At 50.1% G+C, this 19,547-nt stretch overlaps 1 long non-coding RNA gene across 2 annotated transcripts; it reads left to right on the top strand.

Moving 5' to 3' along the window:
* The first annotated feature begins 2,621 nt into the window (after positions 1–2,621).
* On the top strand, positions 2,622–18,275 carry LOC121023926 (uncharacterized). Of its 2 annotated transcripts, none has more exons than XR_005787548.1 (3): positions 2,622–2,712; positions 11,163–11,243; positions 17,553–18,275. It is a non-coding gene; the product is annotated as an uncharacterized LOC121023926 (long non-coding RNA). The 2 variants fall into 2 exon arrangements; XR_005787549.1 differs by lacking the exon at positions 2,622–2,712 and adding an exon at positions 8,560–8,651.
* The last annotated feature ends 1,272 nt before the right edge of the window (positions 18,276–19,547 follow it).

Genomic DNA, 19,547 nt, shown 5'->3' with positions numbered 1-19,547 from the left:
TCTGGGCTAAGACCTTGGAACCTGTTCAGAGTCTATGTCTGCCCCTCCCCCACTTGCTCTCTCTCTCTCTCTTTCTCTCAACAATAAACAAACATCGAAAAAAAATTATTAGGACTTATGGTGCACGGCGTTAACACTTGCTTTTAGTGGTGTTACCGTGGTGTTTGAATCCTTCTTACTGCGCACACCTGGAGTGGGTGGCCGCCCCTGGTCTCAGCCAGGGACCACCAAAGCTTGGTAATACTTGCTCTTTGCTTCCCAGCCAATCCTTCTCTAGGTGGGAATATTCTGGAAGCCGGGCTCTTTACACAAAATGAGTGCCTGAAGGTCTTTTCATTTGCCTTCCTCTGTCTCAGCCCTTCCTGGGGCCACCTGAGTCAGGGGAAAAGCCAAAAGAGGAAAGGAAAATGAGGAGAAAAAGAGTACAGGTTAATGCTTCAAAAACTATCCACCGCAAGCAGCCGGCCTGTGCCCCTGGGGAGCCGGGCGGGCACAGGGTGGCTGGTATCCTGCCGTGGTGGTGAGCCCCCGGGTGAGGTTCTCGCTGCCTCTTCAGCATAAGACAGGCTGCCCAGGCCCCCGGGCTCAGAGATTCCAGGTGGTTCTCCGCAGCTGTCTCTGGCTCACCCCAAATTTGAACTCTAGGGAAATTCTGCCTCTGTGATCTGGAAGGGCCGCAGGGAACATCGGCTCCATCTGGAGAAGGGCTCTCTGGATGAGGGAGAGACTATAAGTTATGAGAGGTTGCAAACGTGAGGGGCAGAGATGGGACTTGAACCTGAGCACTGTGATGCTCTCTGCTGGGGGGTTGGGGGAGCTCTGCCGTTCTGAACCGCACAGCAGAGCTCGGCCTCCGTGGTTTATGCACCCAGATGCCTAGGAACAGACAGCATTCTAGCATTTATGCTCTGAATCTCACGGACCCTTGGGGCCTGTAAAAATGCCGAAAAACCAGCATTGCTGGTTGTAATTCACTTTCCTCTAAAGTCATTGGTGGGTCTTTTCCAGATAGATTCAGAATGCCAGGAAACAGGGTAACTAGAGAGCTGCATCCCTCAGTCCCAGAGGCTGGAGTTGGAGAGACACCCGTTGGGCAAGGGACAATTGCCAGCGCCTGTCCCATGGTGGCCCTGGAGAGGCTGTGTCTGATATGCTGCCTGGTCTGCGGGGACAGAAAGTGTGGGGGCTGCTTTCTTGGACCCCGGGCTCAGCATGGGGTTCATGTCCAAGGTTAGGGTCACCGCCCAGAGTGCCCCGCTGTGGTCTATTCTGCTCACAGCAGCCAGACTGACCTTTTAAAAATGTAAATTAGAGGTGCCTGTGTGGCTCAGTTGGTTGAGCATCCAACTTTGGCTCAGGTCATGATCTCGTGTTTCGTGAGTTCGAGCCACACCTGGGGCTTGCTGCTGTCATCACAGAGCCCACTTCGGATCCTCTGTACTCCCCCTCTCTCTACCCCTCCCCTGTTCGTGCACACACTCTCTCTCTTTCAAAATAAAGAAACATTAAAAAAAAAATTTAAGATGTAAATCAGAGACCCTGTCACTCCTCTGTGTAAATTGGCTTCACACAACATTTAGGATTAAATCCAAACTCTCCCCTAGTCCACGTGACCCTGCATGACCTGTCTCTGCCTGTCCCTCCAGTCCCAGCTTGTGTCACTGCCCCTCTGACTCAGTACCTTGTGACAAACTGGCCTCCTCACCCACAAGGTACATGAGCCCTGGCTGCCACCGGACCTTTGCTCTTGCTTTCCCTCTGCCAGGAACTCCACCCCGGATTACAACTTGATCACACTCTCTGTCATTGCCACGGAGGTGTCAACCCATACACCCCCTCTGCAGATAAGATCACCGTGTGCCCTTCCCCAGTCACTCTGGATCCCAGGGTCCAGCTTTCTTTCCTTCAGAGCCTTAATCCCCATCTGAAATGATGCTGTGTATTATCTGTCTTCCTAGGACGTAGGTTCCATGCTCACCTAGGACTCCCTGGGGCCCGGCACATAGTAGGTGCTTATTAAGTATTTGTTGACTGAATGAACAGGACCCTGAGCCTTTTGCCCTGTAGTCAGGTGTCCAGTGAGCATCAGTGGGGAGGATGTGGGTAGCGCTCAGAGGCACGGCCGGTGCATACTAAAGTATTCAGTGTTTTCTAGGACAGTGATGGCACCCAGGTTCACCCAGAGACCTAGCCTCAGTCACTTCTCCATTTCCTAAAATGCACTCAGCTGTCGTCCCCCATGTCCACGACATCCTCACTGGCTGCAATCCTTCTTACCTTCAAGACCAGGGTGAAAGGCGACCTCCCACTGTCTCCTCTCACCCCTGCAGGGAAAATAGGTCATGTCGTTAGTGACGGTCACAGCACTCACCCACACCTCCCTTCTGCAGGCAGGGCGCTCAGTGTGTTCTCTCACTGAACTCATGTAACAATCCTCCCAGGAAGGTGCTAGGCCCGTCCCCATTTCAAAGATGGGGACACTGAGGCTCAGAGAATTGCCCAAGGTATTAGTCAGCAAGCGGGGGAGGCAGGATCTCAACCTGGGGAGGGCTGACCGCAACCTGCTGAGCCCCTTTCTGCTGGGCCCGCCTTCACTCCCCTTGCTTGCTGTGCTGGTTTCAGTTACCTGCCTGCGGGGAGCCGAGGTCTCACGGACTGTCCCCATCCCTGGGCTCTGTATCTTCCTTGAGGCTTCTGGAACTTCAGCACATCGTGAGTCTCCATAACCATCGCTGGCGGGATTGAACCTAATTCTAGCCCTTCTTCCCTACCCCAAGCACATGTTCTTCCGGCCTCTGTTCTGAGGGGGTGGTGGAGGAGACACCCTAACTCTTCTTATCTTTTATTCTATACGCGGGTTATTTACTTATGTAGGTCTAAGTGACCAACGGCATTATGTTAGTTTCAGGTGGACAACATAACGATTCAATATCTGTATATGTTGTGAAATGATCACCCCGAGAAGTCTAGTTAACCTCTGTCACCACACAGAGTTAAGCATTTTTTTTTCTTGTGATGAGAACTTATTTTTTTTATTAAAAAAAAATTTTTTTTTTTTAACATTTGTTTGTTAACAAGAGAGACAGAGCATGAGCAGGGGAGGGGCACTGAGAGAGAGAGGGAGACACAGGATCTGAAGCTGTTTCCAGGCTCTGAGCTGTCAGCCCAGAGCCCGATGCGGGGCTTGAACTCACAAACTGTGAGATCATGACCTGAGCCGAAGTCGGACGCTTAACTGACTGAGTCACCGAGGCGCCCCTGAGAGCTTATGCTTTAAGTTGATTTGTTTTGACAGAGAGAGACAGAGAGCGTGCACAAGCAGGGGAGGGGCGGAGAGAGAAGGAGAGAGAGAATCCCAAGCAGGCTCTGAGGCTGTAATCACAGAGCCCGACTTGGAGCTCAATCTCACAGACCATGAGGTCATGACCTGAGCCGAAATCGAAAGTCAGATGCTTGGCCGACTGAGCCACCCGGGTGCCCTGAGAACTCTGAAGTTCTTGTAGCAACTTTCAAATATGCAGTACAATATTATTATTAAACCAAGTGTTTTTTAAAATTTTATTTTAGAGAGAGAGAGCATGAGTGGGGGAGAGCGGCAGAGGGAGAGAGAGAGAATCCCAAGCAGGCTCCAAGATTTCACACCCAGCAGGGAGCCCGACGTGGGGCTCAATCCCATGGCCCTGGGATCATGACCTGAGCCGAAATCAAGAGTTGGACGCTCAACCGACTGAGCCACCCAGGTGCCCCAGTGTTTTCGTTTTCTTTGAATATATCCAGAAATGGGATTGCTGGACCACATGGCAATTCTATTTGTAAGTTTTTTGGAGGAACCTCCATGTTGTTTTCCCCAGGGGCTGCACCAATTCCCACCAACAGTGCACGAGGGTTCCCTTTTCGCCACGTCCTCGCCCATACTTACTTTTAGCCATCCTGACGGGCGTGAGGGGGTATCTCATTGTGGGTTTGGTCTGTGTCTCCCTGATGATGAGTGATGTTGAGCGTCTTTTAAACTTTTATTACAGTAACTATTTTTGCCAATAAAAATTGGTTCATAGAATTAGACCTGACAGTTCTGAAGGGAGAGAAGATTCTGTGCTGGGAAGGGGCTGACAGAACTCTGGCAAATAGGAAGTAAATTCGGTAAATGTCATCTTGATGTTTTCGGGTAGTAACATCCTCCTCGGTGGTCCTAACTGCTAAAGAGTAAATTTTAATTAAAAAAATTTTTTTTAATGTGTATTTATTTTTGAGAGAGACAGAGAGAGAGAGAGAGAGCGCGAGCATGAGTGGAAGAGGGGAGGAGAGAGAGGGAGACACAGAATCCGAATCTGGCTCCAGGCTTGGGAGCTGTCGGCACAGAGCCCTTCATGAGGCTCGAACTCACGAACCATGAGATCATGACCTGAGCTGAAACCGGAATCTTAACCGACTGAACCACCTAGGAGCCCCAGTTTTAATTTTTTTTAAGTTTATTTATTTATTTTTGAGGGAGAGAGAGAGAGAGAGAGAGAAAGAGAGAGTGCGTGCGAGTGGAGGAGGGGGAGGGAGAGGGGGACAGAGGATCCCAAGTGGGCCCTGTGCTGTCAGCCCAGAGCCTGATGTGGGGCTTGAACTTACAAACTTCGAGGTCATGACCTGAGCGGAAGTCAGAAGCTTAACTCACTGAGCCACCCAGCTGCCCTGAGAGTAAGTTTTTTAAATTAATTAATTAATAAAGTTTATTTACTTATTTTGAGGGAGAGAGAGTGCAGAAAGGGTAGAGACAGAAGGAATTCCAAGCAGGCTCCATGCCGTGAGCACAGAGCCCTACCCGGGGCTTGAACTCACGAACTGTTAGCTCATGACCTGAGCCGAAGTCAAGAATGGAATGCTTAACCGACTGAGCCACCCAGGCACCCCAAAAGTAAGTTTTAAAATGCAATCCTGACTGAAGTGATTAAGTCCTCTCTTTTCCTCTTGGACCCTTGTGGGCAAAGGCGGGTGCTTCTGGGGCTCCTTCCTCTCAGCAGGCCCCACGGCGCTGAGTGTGCGGGTGTTTAGAATCATGCAGAACTTTGAGCCTTTTCCCTCTTAGCCTCAGAGGTCTCCCCTGTGAATTAGGGCTAATGGAGGCCACCAGCCCTGCCTCTCAGAGGCTGCTGGAGTTCAGTCAGTGATGAGAGAAAGCCAAGGCTTTCCTGAGGACGCGGCTTGTGTGGGAAGAGGGGTGCAGTGGGCAACTTGGTTGGCCGGGCCTAGGGCGCCGCCTCGAGGGTCTCCCAACCGTGTGAGGAGGCAGATGGACAAAGGTGACCACGGTTCATGGGCAGTCCTCAGAGGAGGAAAAGACGAGTTCCGAGTGGGAGCAGAGAGGCTTCCTGGAGGAGGTGTCTTTGCGCTGGATCTGGGGGGCACTGGGGGCAAACAAGGTCAGAGCCGGGAGAGGCCGGCACCTCCATCACCGTTCTTTCATTCGGCCCTTATGTGTGAAGGCCAGCCAGGTACCGGTTCTGGGGACCGTGTCTAGAGTGACACACAGACGTTAATCCCCAGGATGACAGTTTCCACGAAGGAGAGATTTGGGTGTGCCAGATGAATCTCCGGGTCGGGTGCTGGAGGAGGCGTTCCTTGGGTGAGCTCTGTGAGATCGGCAGGCCTTGTCTAGTGAGGGGCAGGGGAGAGCATTTGGGACAGAGGTGGGGTGTGTGAAGCTCGGGGCCCCCGGGAGCGGGGCCACAGGCGATGCCAGCATGGTGGAAGCTGATGCACTGAGAGAGAAGGCTTGGGACCTCGGGGCAAGAGCCTGACATCCACACAGAGCCTTGATTGCCCGAGGGGGACGTTCGAGTTTACCTTGGTCGCAGGACACAGATACAAAAGGCATGGAAGTGGGGTCTGGGCCTGGCTTCGTGGGGAATGGGAGCGACGGGGGCGGTGGGCCTGGATGGAGCACATCCGGTGACCGGTGGACGTTGGAGAACAGGCTTTGTTACGACAGGGGAGGTGGACAAAGCCAGGTACCGATCCACAGTTCAATTCACCGCGTCTTCTAGAAGACCCAGGCTGGGGTGGAGTTTGAGTTCGTTGTCGCTCTACTTTGTGGCCACGGCTGTTATGTTTGTTGAAGGCGTGTGAACAGTCCCCCCGACTGGACTCCTGAGCTTGGACTCGTTCACACAGACACCACCCCACACTCACACCTCAGCCGCACAGGCCCTCGTATCATCGAGGTGGGGGAGTCAGCTAGAGAAATGGCCCCCGGGGGGGGGGGGAAGCCTGGGCTCTTGAGCTGGGGCGCCCTAGGCGTGGACTCCCTTGCTGTCTGTCCTATCCTCAGTGGGTCACCTCGCCCATCCTGCCTCACCCTGCCCCACTCCCATTCTGGAAGCCCCTGGCCAGCTGGGGACTGCCAAGAGGGCCTTCACCGTGGCTGGGAGGTGACTCCTCTCCCTCGATAGCAAGGGGACCCCGAGCCCACTGAACCCAATACTGAGGCCCAGCGGCATCCTGGTGGGCCCGGCCTCTAACTGTGGGTGGGGAGGGGGTTGTGACCGGGGCTGTAACCCAGCTGTCCTCAGGCGTCCCCGCTTGCGAGTTGGGGAGGTCGCATCTCTCCAAGCCTTGGTTTCCTGTCTGGAAAACGAGAGTAGCACCTGGCTGGCTAGGTTGGTGGGGTTAGAGGGGTCAGTGGCAGCACAGCTGGCCTCGGCCACTCCTTCTTCTGAAGCCCGCAGTCCGGCCCCAGCTCTGGTGAGAGGCTTTCCTCGGTGAGGTCTTTCTGCCAGGAGCTGAGCTCGCGGGGCGGGCTGGGCTCGGGGGCCACATATCAGTTGCCCTTTCCGTCCTGGGAGCTGGCCCAGAGACGGGGGGGGGGGGGGGGGGGGGGGTAGAGCGTCTGGTTTTCATCGGGCCGCTGTCTCGAATGCCTGTGGCACCCCAGCTCCTCAGGAAGGTGCACCTCACTGGTTGTGACTCCAGCCTGGTGCTGAGGAAAGGGCGCGGGGCCTGGAGTCAGACAGAGCTAGGCCCGAAGGCTAAGTGGGCCACTTTGGAACATGGCAACAATGATTTCTGCTCTGCCTACTCCACAAAGGCAGAAATAGACGTGAAAGTGCTTTGTAAGCCCCGCAAAATAGGAAACGGGGTTTATGCTTTGTGCTGGCATGGCCACACAGGCACAGACAGGCCTGTTGGCTGAGTGCCTGGCCCCTCGTCCCGCATGATCAAAGCCAACTTTTGGGTCCGTGAAACAGAGGCCCGTTTCAGGAGGTGACCCTGAAGAGTGGTAGGGGCTCAGAAATGGAAGGCTTCACTGCGGTTGGCGTGGCTTGGGAGCAAAATAACACGATAGCAATCGCTAACGGTTACCGAGAGTTCGCTATATGCCAGGCACACGTCTAAGAATTTTCCACGGATTAAGTAATTGAACCCCACAACAGCCCTCTGAGGGAGGTTACTGTTGTTCCCCCTTTAAACATGCTTTTTTTTTTTTTTTTAAATATTTTAAAATGTTTATTTACTTTTGAGAGAGAGGGAGACGCAGAATCCGAAGCAGGCTCCAGGCCCCGAGCTGTCAGCACAGAGCCCAACGTGGGGCTCGAACCCATGGACTGTGGGATCATGACCTGAGCCGAAGTGGGACGCTTAACTGACTGAGCCACCCGAGTGCCCCTAAACATGCCTTTTACGGGTGGAAAGGTGTATCGGGGGAGGGAATAGGATGTGCAGAGGCCTGAGGAGCCTCTCCCATCCTGAGGGCAGTGGGCTACCCCCCTGCAGCCAGGAGGAGTTGGCCTTCTGGGGTCTTAGAAGCCAGTCAGGGGGTTTAGGTTTGATACAGTCGGCAGAGGAACGGCTGGAGGCTCTTGTGGACCTAATCCTTGAGGGTGGGCGGGATGGGGCTCCTGGGAGGAGGACAAGGCCTCGATGGGCTGGCTTCGGGGCTGCGAGCCCAAGGAACAAGGAGAGGGGTTCCTCATTCTTCTGTCTTCATACTTGAGCACAGGCCCAGCTGCCACGCAGGCAGCCCCCTTGGGAAACCTTGACTTGGAGATGGGCTCAGAAGCTGGGCTGTGTGTGGCCCAGGGGCCTGGGGCCTCAGAGCCCGGGAACCCTAGGGCTGCAGCCAAGTGGCCTGACGCGGGTCCTGCGTGTGCCAGACCGCACCCCGTCACGGAGCTGACCCCAAGAAGGGCAGGGCAGCTTTGCTTGCCGGCTGATAGAGGAGCCTCGAGCATTCTGCCCAAACTGACAGGACGATGGTCTGAGTCCCCTGCCCGGTCAGGGGGCTGGCCCAGCTGGGGAAGGGGTGGTTGGGCCATGATCCCAGTGATTAGAGACAGGAAGCAGGTGCTGGAACCTTTTCTTTCAAGTAAGATGAAGCCCAGGGAGGTCACCACAGAGCTGGCCACGGTGGAGGCCTTCCAGCCTGACAGTTCGGGGGTCCACACACGGGTAGGGCTCACTGGTGAAATAAAGGCGGCCGTGTGGCACTCCCAGGGAGGGACTGGCGGCCTGTTTTCTGCAGCACATCCGTGTGAGGTCTTGGAGCCGGGAATGCTGAGCGTGTTGGGGGAGGGGGCAGATTCTGTTCTGGAGGGTGCCCCACCCTGCGTCCTGTCCATCGGGAGCAGCGGACAAACACGCTGGAATTTCTAACAGACAGGGACAGGGTAAGAAGAGGCTTCGGTGGGGGGGAAGCTCAGAGTTTTTAGTCACGAGGCATCCAGGGTGTGATATCCGTGCAAGAGCCAGAGATTAGATGAGCAGAGATGGCCAGGAAGATTGGGGAGGCTCCGGGCGGAAAGGCCAGATCCAGGGTGAGGTCACCGGGGAAGCACGCGGGCCCACAGCGCGCTGCAGGCTGAGTGGGCCCAGGGGGAGGGAGGGGAACAGGCGGAAGGGAGGAAGGGAAGAGCTCACTGTGGCCTTTCTTAACTTTTTAAGTGATTCAAATATTTGGTGTCTGAGCAGAACGTTGCAGGAGAGAGTTCAGGAGTTCAGCCCCCCCCCCCCCCCCCCCAGGGATCTGGCGCTGGGTGGACGGTGGGACATTGGGGTGGAAGGTGAGAGAACCCCAGTCTCTGTTCTCATTCTGCTTCCACGGTAAATGTTCTTGGATTTGTTGTGAGACCGGCATCCACCTGTGCTAATGAATCAGTAAATACTCTGGAAAATTGCCCTTTGCCTGAGAGGCCCTTGGGGTACCTCTTGTTCCTCCTGTGCCTGGGCTGGCCTTGGGAAAGGTCGAAGGTGAGCCCAGCTGGGAAGGGAAAGTGACCTGGGAAGGGTGGCCGCTGTTCCCGGTGGCCTCACGGGGTGAACTCGATCCCCACCTGCTCTTCTGACGCCAACTCACTCTCTTTGCCAAGCTCCTGGGTGAGGCCTTGTGCTTTTTGGCACAGACCCCCACTTCCCTTTCCAAAACTTGAGCCCCGTCCTGTTCCCACAGCCCGGCCCTGGAGGCTTTTTCAGCAGAAGGGACGTCCACATTGGTGTTCGGTGTGGCGGGCCCGGCCCCCAGTGTCCCTGTGACGACGTGAGAGAGGGAATCCCAGCCTGGTTTCCTCTGTCAACCCCGTCCATGCCTGACCTACCTTACTCATGGTCTGAAAAATCCATCTTCCCTTGAATAGTGGGTTGGGGGAAAAACGCAGACTCTGAAGGATAAAGTTGTTAAAACGTGGTGTCCTGCCCTTCTTCTCACCGGCAGTGCTCTTGGCAATGGTCACCCCTACGTAGGTCCTGGGGGTGGGCCCTGGGAGCCAGAGAGAGGTGATAAGGACGCTTCAGGATTTGGGAACAGAGAGGCGGAAATAAACCTCTGTTTACCCTGAGCGGAATGAATGCTCTGGGGTGGGTGGGGGGAGCGGGGTTGGGGGGTAACGTCCGGTTTCTCTGAGCCTTTTTTCATCTTTCAAAAGGGCAGGGCCATCCCTGTGCCCCTCCCCTCATCTTTAACTTCCTGCAGGAGACCAGCTATGTGTGGCTGTGCTCAGCTGTTTTGGGGTGTCCGGAAGTGGGATGGGGCACAGGAGGAAGGTGCTTTCCCACTGAATGGTACTTACATTCCGGGTAGGACCACTAATGCACTCACACCTACTCCTGGCCCCGAGCCTTCCTGTGTTCCAGGCCCAAATCTCCTCCCAACTGTTTTCTGGGTTTCAGGAAAACACCTGGTTTTCCTGAGCTGGACACGGTCCTGTGGGAGCTCGTCCCAGCTCCTTGGTTGCTACAAAGTCTGAATGCAGTGCTGGTCTGTGCATAAGTGAAGGCTGCCCAGAGGGCCGCAGAGCTGGCGTCGGGCTGAAAGGCTGTGTCCCCCGCCAGCTTCCCCGAACACCATCCACTTCGGATGACAGGGACCCTGACAAGGACCAAAGCACATCCCACTCCACTTCCCTTTGCCCTCAGGGTTTGTGATCTCTCATGACAGAAAAGAACACGTCTAGGAAGGACATTATTGGAAAAAACAAAACCCAAACATTTATTGTGCAACAGCTATGAGGTTAAAGGCCCTTCCTTCCCAGGACTTTTCTCTTTCAGCCCAACAGGATGGGCTGAGCGCAGCATCCGTGGGGGGCAGACACCCATCCTCGGCTCTGGGCCCCTCTTGTGCTCCTTATCCCACAGTTTTGGCGTTTTTGGCGAGTTTAGGCCAAATACAGTTTATCTGTCTTCCTGGTTGGAAGGAGCAACCAAGGGCAGAGGCTGGGGGGCCTGGCCGTGCTCACCTGGGGTCCCTGGCATCTGGCAGCAGGTGCACAACAGGTATCTGCTGTTTTAAGAGTCAGAGACTTGATTTCGATGGGTTCTTTGGGGAATTTGCTAGCATTTTTTTTCTTTTCTTGACAATGCTGCTCTAAAACTGTAGTATGTAGACAAAAATGAAGGTCGGGACGCCTGGGTGGCTCAGTTGGTTGAGCATCTAACTCTTGGTTTTGGCTCAGGTCACCATCTGGCAGTTCGCACGTTTGAGCCCTGCATTGGGCTCTGTGCTGACAACGCGGAGCCTGCTTGGGATTTTCTCTTTCCCCCCTCCCTCTTTTGCTTCCAAATTTTCTGATTATTCTCACGCAGTCCGGGAAGTTAGCTTTCTTTTGGGCTGAAACGATGGACGTTTTGTAGTTTGCTGCCCTCTTGTGGTACGGAAGTGGTAAAAAGATTCTCATTCTCTTTCACAGTGTCCCGCTCACTGGATAAAGTGTGGAGCCGCACAGAGAAACACACACCGTCTCTGCTGAGGGAATCCCGGGCTGGTGCAGGTGACTTTCTCTCTTTAAAAAAAAAAAATTTTTTTTCCTTCAAGTTTTTATTTAAATTCAAGTTGGTTAACATACAGGGTAATGTGAGTTTCAGATGCAGAATTTAGTGACTCATCACTTACATACAACCCAGTGGTCATCATCACAAATGCCCTCCTTAACCTGTCACCCATTTAACCCATCCCTCCTCCTTTCCAGTAACCCTCAACTTGTTCTCTCTTTTTTTTTTTTTTCAATATATGAAGTTTATTGTCAAATTGGTTTCCATACAACACCCAGTGCTCATCCCAAAAGGTGCCCTCCTCAATAGCCATCACCCACCCCCCTCTCCCTCCCACCCCCCATCAACCCTCAGTTTGTTCTCAGTTTTTAAGAGTCTCTTATGCTTTGGCTCTCTCCCACTCTAACCTCTTTTTTTTTTTTCCTTCCTCTCCCCCATGGGTTTCTGTTAAGTTTCTCAGGATCCACATAAGAGTGAAACCATATGGTATCTGTCTTTCTCAGTATGGCTTATTTCACTTAGCATCACACTCTCCAGTTCCACCCACGTTGCTACAAAGGGCCATATTTCATTCTTTCTCATTGCCATGTAGTACTCCATTGTGTATATAAATCACAATTTCTTTCTCCATTCATCAGTTGATGGACATTTAGGCTCTTTCCATAATTTGGCTATTGTTGAGAGTGCTGCTATAAACATTGGGGTACAAGTGCCCCTATGCATCAGTACTCCTGTATCCCTTGGGTAAATTCCTAGCAGTGCTATTGCTGGGTCATAGGGTAGGTCTATTTTTAAATTTTTGAGGAACCTCCACACTGTTTTCCAGAGTGGCTGCACCAATTTGCATTCCCACCAACGGTGCAAGAGGGTTCCCGTTTCTCCACATGCTCGCCAGCATCTATAGTCTCCTGATTTGTTCATTTTGGCCACTCTGACTGGCGTGAGGTGATATCTGAGTGTGGTTTTGATTTGTATTTCCCTGATGAGGAGCGACGTTGAGCATCTTTTCATGTGCCTGTTGGCCATCCGGATGTCTTCTTTAGAGAAGTGTCTATTCATGTTTTCTACCCATTTCTTCACTGGATTATTTGTTTTTCAGGTGTGGAGTTTGGTGAGCTCTTTCTAGATTTTGGATACTAGCCCTTTGTCCGATATGTCATTTGCAAATATCTTTTCCCATTCCGTTGGTTGCCTTTTAGTTTTGTTGGTTGTTTCCTTTGCTGTGCAGAAGCTTTTTATCTTCATAAGGTCCCAGTAGTTCATTTTTGCTTTTAATTCCCTTGCCTTTGGGGATGTGTCAAGTAAGAAATTGCTACGGCTGAGGTCAGAGAGGTCTTTTCCTGCTTTCTCCTCTAGGGTTTTGATGGTTTCCCATCTCACATTCAGGTCCTTTATCCATTTTGAGTTTATTTTTGTGAATGGTGTGAGAAAGTGGTCTAGTTTCAATCTTCTGCATGTTGCTGTCCAGTTCTCCCAGCACCATTTGTTAAAGAGACTGTCTTTTTTCCATTGGATGTTCTTTCCTGCTTTGTCAGAGATGAGTGGCCATACGTTTGTGGGTCTAGTTGTGGGGTTTCTATTCTATTCCATTGGTCTATGTGTCTGTTTTTGTGCCAATACCATGCTGTCTTGATGATTACAGCTTTGTAGTGGAGGCTAAAGTCTGGCATTGTGATGCCTCCTGCTTTGGTCTTCTTCTTCAAAATTACTTTGGCTATTCAGGGCCTTTTGTGGTTCCATACAAATTTTAGGATTGCTTGTTCTAGTTTCGAGAAGAATGCTGGTGCAATTTTGATTGGGATTGCATTGAATGTGTAGATAGCTTTGGGTAGTATTGACATTTTGACAATATTTATTCTTCTAATCCATGAGCACGGAATGTTTTTCCATTTCTTTATATCTTCTTCAATTTCCTTCATAAGCTTTCTATAGTTTTCAGCATACAGATCCTTTACATCTTTGGTTAGATTTATTCCTAGGTATTTTATGCTTCTTGGTGCAATTGTGAATGGGATCAGTTTCTTTATTTGTCTTTCTGTTGCTTCATTATTAGTGTATAAGAATGCAACTGATTTCTGTACATTGATTTTTGTATCCTGCAACTTTGCTGAATTCATGTATCAGTTCTAGCAGACTTCTGGTGGAGTCTATCGGATTTTCCATGTATAATATCATGTCATCTGCAAAAAGTGAAAGCTTAACTTCATCTTTGCCAATTTTGATGCCTTTGATTTCCTTTTGTTGTCTGATTGCTGATGCTAGAACTTCCAACACTATGTTAAAACAACAGCGGTGAGAGTGGGCATCCCTGTCGTGTTCCTGATCTCAGGGAAAAAGCTCTCAGTTTTTCCCCATTGAGGATGATGTTAGCTGTGGGCTTTTCATAAGTGGCTTTTATGATCTTTAAGTATGTTCCTTCTATCCCGACTTTCTCGAGGGTTTTTATTAAGAAACGTTGCTGAATTTTGTCAAAGACCTTTTCTGCATCGATTGACAGGATCATATAGTTCTTATCTTTTCTTTTATTAATGTGATGTATCACATTGATTGATTTGCGAATGTGAACCAGCCCTGCATCCCAGGAATGAATCCCACTTGATCATGGTGAATAATTCTTTTTATATGCTGTTGAATTCGATTTGCTAGTATCTTATTGAGAATTTTTGCATCCATATCCATCAGGGATATTGGCCTGTAGTTCTCTTTTTTTTACTGGGTCTCTGTCTGGTTTAGGAATCAAAGTAATACTGGCTTCATAGAATGAGTCTGGAAGTTTTCCTTCCCTTTCTATTTTTTGGAATAGCTTGAGAAGGATAGGTATTGTCTCTGCTTTAAACGTCTGGTAGAACTCCCCTGGGAAGCCATCTGGTCCTGGACTCTTATTTATTGGGAGATTTTTTATGACTGATTCCATTTCTTCGCTGGTTATGGCTCTGTTCAAGCTTTCTATTTCCTCCTGATTGAGTTTTAGAAGCGTGTGGGTGTTTAGGAATTTGTCCATTGCTTCCAGGTTGTCCAGTTTGTTGGCATATAATTTTTCATAGTATTCCCTGATAATTGCTTGTATCTATGAGGGATTGGTTGTAATAATTCCATTTTCACTCATGATTTTATCTATTTGGGTCATCTCCCTTTTCTTTTTGAGAAGCCTGGCTAGAGGTTTATCAATTTTGTTTATTTTTTCAAAAAACCAATTCTTGGTTTCGTTGATCTGCTCTACAGTTTTTTTAGATTCTATATTGTTTATTTTTGCTCTGATCTTTATTATTTCTCCTCTTCTGCTGGATTTAGGCTGTCTTTGCTGTTCTGCTTCTATTTCCTTTAGGTGTGCTGTTAGATTTTGTATTTGGGGTTTTTCTTGTTTCTTGAGATAGGCCTGGATTGCAATGTATTTTCCTCTCAGGACTGCCTTCACTGCATCCCAAAGCGTTTGGATTGTTGTATTTTCATTTTCATTTGGTTCCGTATATTTTTAAATTTCTTCTCTAATTGCCTGGTTGACCCATTCATTCTTTAGTAGGGTGTTCTTTAACCTCCATGCTTTTGGAGGTTTTCCAGACTTTTTCCTGTGGTTGATTTCAAGCTTCATAGCATTGTGGTCTGAAAGTATGCATGGTATGATTTCAATTTTTGTATACTTATGAAGGGCTGTTTTGTGACCCAGTATGTGATCTATCTTGGAGAATGTTCCATGTGCACTCGAGAAAAAAGTATATTCTGTTGCTTTGGGATGCAGAGTTCTAAATATATCTGTCAAGTCCATCTGATCCAATGTATCATTCAGGGCCCTTGTTTCTTTATTGACCGTGTGTCTAGATGATCTATCCATTTTTGTAAGTGGAGTGTTAAAGTCCCCTGCAATCACCACATTCTTATCAATAAGGTTGCTTATGTTTGTGAGTAATTGTTTTATATATTTGGGGGCTCCTGTATTCGGCGCATAGACATTTATAATTGCTAGCTCTTCCTGATGGATAGACCCTGTGATTATTATATAATGCCCTTCTTCATCTCTTGTTACAGACTTTAATTTAAAGTCTAGTTTGTCTGATATAAGTATGGCTTCTCCAGCTTTCTTTTGACTTCCAGTGGCATGATAAATAGTTCTCCATCCCCTCACTCTCAATCTGAAGGTGTCCTCAGGTCTAAAATGAGTCTCTTGAAGACAGCAAATAGATGGGTCTTGTTTTTTTATCCATTCTGATACCCTATGTCTTTTGGTTGGCTCATTTAGTCCATTTACATTCAGTGTTATTATACAAAGATATGGGTTTAGAGTCATTGTGATGTCCGTAGGTTGCATGCTTGTAGCGATGTCTCTGGTACTTTGTCTCACAGGATCCCCCTTAGGATCTCTTGTAGGGCTGGTTTAGTGGTGACGAATTCCTTCAGTTTTTGTTTGTTTGGGAAGACCTTTATCTCTCCTTCTATTCTAAATGGCAGACTTGCTGGATAAAGGATTCTCGGCTGCATATTTTTTCTGTTCATCACATTGAAGATTTCCTGCCATTCCTTTCTGGCCTGCCAAGTTTCAGTAGAGAGATCAGTCATGAGTCTTATAGGTCTCCCTTTATATGTTAGAGCACGTTATCTCTAGCTGCTTTCACAATTTTCTCTTTATCCTTATATTTTGCCAGTTTCACTATGATATGTCGTGCAGATCGATTCAAGTTACGTGTGAAGGGAGTTCTCTGTGCCTCTTGGATTTCAATGCCTTTTTCCTTCCCCAGATCAGGGAAGTTCTCAGCTATGATTTCTTCAAGTACACCTTCAGCACCTTTCCCTCTCTCTTCCTCCTCGGGAATACCAATTATGCGTAGATTATTTCTCTTTAGTGCATCACTTAGTTCTCTAATTTTCCCCTCATACTCCTGGATTTTTTTATCTCTCTTTTCCTCAGCTTCTTCTTTTTCCATAATTTTATCTTCTAGTTCACCTATTCTCTCCTCTGCCTCTTCAATCCGAGCCGTGGTTGTCTCCATTTTATTTTGCAGTTCATTGATAGCATTTTTTAGCTCCTGGCTGTTCCTTAGTCCCTTGATGTCTGTAGCAAGAGATTCTCTGCTGTCCTTTATACTGTTTTCAAGCCCAGCGATTAATTTTATGACGATTATTCTAAATTCACTTTCTTTTATATTGTTTAAATCGTTTTTTGATCAGTTCGTTAGCTGTCGCTATTTCCTGGAGATTCTTTTGAGGGGAATTCTTCCGTTTTGTCATTTTGGGTAGTCCCTGGAGTGGTGCGGGACTGCGGGGCACTTCCCCTGTGCTGTGGTGTATAACTGGAGTTGGTGGGCGGGGCCGCAGTCAGACCTGATGTCTGCCCCCAGCCCACCACTGGGGCCACAGACTGGTGTGTGTCTTCTCTTCCCCTCTCCTAGGGGTGGGATTCACTGTGGGGTGGCGTGGCCCGTCTGGGCTACTTGCACACTGCCAGACTTGTGGTGCTGGGGATCTGGCGTATTAGCTGGGGTGGATCGGCAAGGTGCATGGGTTGGGAGGGGCAGGCTCAGCTCACTTTTCCTTCAGAGATCCGCTTCGGGAGGGGCCCCTCTTCCATGGGCCTCTCGTCTGTGCTTGGCTCTGGAGACTCCATTCTGCTAGTCTTCTGGCGGTTTTCTGGGTTATTTAGGGAGGTGTAGGTGGAATCTAAGTGATCAGCAGGACCCACGGTGAGCCCAGCATCCTCCTACGCCGCCATCTTCCCAGGATCCCCCTTTTTTTTAATTTTTAAATTTTATTTTTTAAAATTTACATCCAAATTAGTTAGCATATGGTGCAACAATGATTTCAGGAGATTCCTTAGTGCCCCTGACCCAGTTAGCCCACCCCCGCCAGTAACCCTGTTTGTTCTCCATATTTATGAGTCTCTTCTGTTTTGTCCCCCTCCCTGTTTTTATATTATTTTTGTTTCCCTTCCCTTATGTTCATCTGTTTTGTCTCTTAAAGTCCTCATAGGAGTGAAGTCATATGACTTTTGTCTTTCTCTGACTCATTTCACTTAGCATAATACCCTCTAGTTCCATCCATGTAGTTACAAATGGCAAGATTTCATTCTTTTTGATTGCCAAGTAATACTCCATTGTATATATATCCCACATCTTCTTCATCCATTCATCCATCGATGGACATTTGGGCTCTTTCCATACTTTGGCTATTGTTGGTAGTGCTGCTATAAACATGGGGTGCATGTGTCCCTTTGAAACAGCACCCCTGTATCCCTTGGATAAATGCCTAGTAGTGCAATTGCTGGGTCATAGGGTAGTTCTATTTTTAGTTTTTTGAGGAACCTCCATGCTGTTTTCCAGAGTGACTGCACCAGCTTACATTCCCACGCAGGTGACTTGCCATTGACCCAGGGCTGTACAAGGGGGCTGACGAACGCTTACCTAACTGCACTACCCGGCCAAAGAGGTCAAACCCAGGAGGTTCCCAAGCCGAGCCTTCAAAGCCCCCAGCAGTGTTTGAACTAGGGTCGCTCCCCTTTTGAAAGGCTGGACTGATGAGCACAGACTGAGGTCCTTCAGCTGGCCTTGCTCCCTACCCCTTCCTCCTCCCTTCTCTCTCACTTCTTCATCCTCTCCTTTTCCAATCCCTAATGTAGTTCCGCTTTGTCTCCTTTGTGGGCTGAATCGTGTCCCCTCAAAACCTTTAAGTGGAAGCCCTAACACCCAGTACTTGAGCATGTGACTGCATGTGGAGGCAGGGCCTCTGAAGAGGTGGCTGAGTTAAGATGAGGCTGTTAGGCCCTCACCCCATCTGACTTGGGTGTCCCCATCAGAAGAGGAAAGTTGGCCACAGATGCGCACGGAGAAAAGACCATGTGAGGACACAGTGAGAAGGCGGCCATCTGCAAGCCAAAGAGAGGTCTCAGGAGAAACCTCAGGAGAAACTGAGCCTGCCGACACCTTGATCTTGGACTTCGAGAACTGTGAGAAATAACTTTGCTGTGTAAGCTCCTGTGCTGTTCGGCTGTTGGCCGGAGCAAACTAATCTGCCTCCCTCAAAAAATCCTCATTGCCACAGCATCATTTTGGTTTTTAATGTTTATTCATTTTTGAGAGAGAGAGAGACTGAGCAGGGGGTGGGGCAGAGAGAGGGAGACACAGAATCTGAAACAGACTCCAGGCTCTGAACTGTCAGCAGAGCCTGACGTGGGGCTCGAACTCACGAACTGTGAGATCATGACTTGAGCCGAAGTCGGTCGCTCAACCGACTGAGCCACCCAGGCGCCCCTAGAATGCTCCATCTTGTAGATGAAAACTTTCCTAGCAGTTAACTTGTCCAGGGTCCCCTGGGCAGTGGGGGCCAGTCAGGATGCAACTCAGTGCTGCCTCCACGCACCACCTCCACCTCCGAGGCCCAGAGCGGCCGCCTGTCCTTGAAGGTCACGGCCGGGAGCTGGAAGCTGGCGGCTGTCTGGCAAACCGTGAGAATGCTGATCATTAGCCCTGCTGATCCCCATGAGCGGCGGTCGGGTCTCTCCCTTACCTGTTCAGAAGAGGCTCCTTTCCTCTGAACACCCTCCAACATGCCCAGTATGGACATTCTGGTCTTTGTCAACAGTGACTCCTAACCACACTGTTATTCTTTCAAAATAGATTTTATTAGTGGCACATGGAATTTTAAGTTAAGCAGTTTCTTTCCAGAGAGAAGACCTGACAAGACTAAAAAATTGTCACAGCAGAAATACCATTTCCAGTGTAAAGAGAGATTAACAGAAGTAGCCTCCACTGAGGAAATTACTGTTTTCCCTGTGCCGACCACGCTGTGCACACGCCCACCAGACAGCGCGAGGATGCAGGAGGCCCCCGTGCAGCCCTGTGGGCTGGGCGCCCCGTCATGGCCGAGGCGGGGAGGTCCGGGGCCCCGTTACCCAGCACGAGGACCGGGAGGGCCTCCAGCAGGCGGAGGCTGGTGGCAAATGCCAGGTGGGCGGACTCCCGTGGGAGTCCCGGAGGGCCCTCAGGCTGGCAGGAGCTCCGCAGAGCCCCCCCCTCCCCCCCTCCCCTCCAGGGGGCACTTTTGAAGTGTCTGCAAACAGGTCTACATTAGTAAGTCAGAGGAGACCCAAACTTTCTTAGAAAATTAGTTTATCCTCTTCCAGGTTCTTTCCCCTGACATTCTTCTGACTCAAAGTGAATTCCACAGCATTCTGCGGTTCTCTGGGACTTGGCCCACGAGCTCTGCTGCTTCTGTGTACTTTCAGATATGCCGCTGGGTCCTTTCCTTCCCGCCTCGCCCTTCACTGGGTCCCGTGGAGAACCTGCAACGGTGGGAACCCCGGGAGCGTCTGTCTGGGG

The sequence above is a fragment of the Herpailurus yagouaroundi genome, unplaced genomic scaffold, assembly GCF_014898765.1.
Source record: "Herpailurus yagouaroundi ecotype Mexico unplaced genomic scaffold, PumYag 569, whole genome shotgun sequence".
Lineage (NCBI taxonomy): Eukaryota > Metazoa > Chordata > Mammalia > Carnivora > Felidae > Herpailurus > Herpailurus yagouaroundi.
The sequence above is the reverse complement of the archived record's forward strand: the minus strand, read 5'-3'. Positions and strand labels throughout refer to the sequence as shown.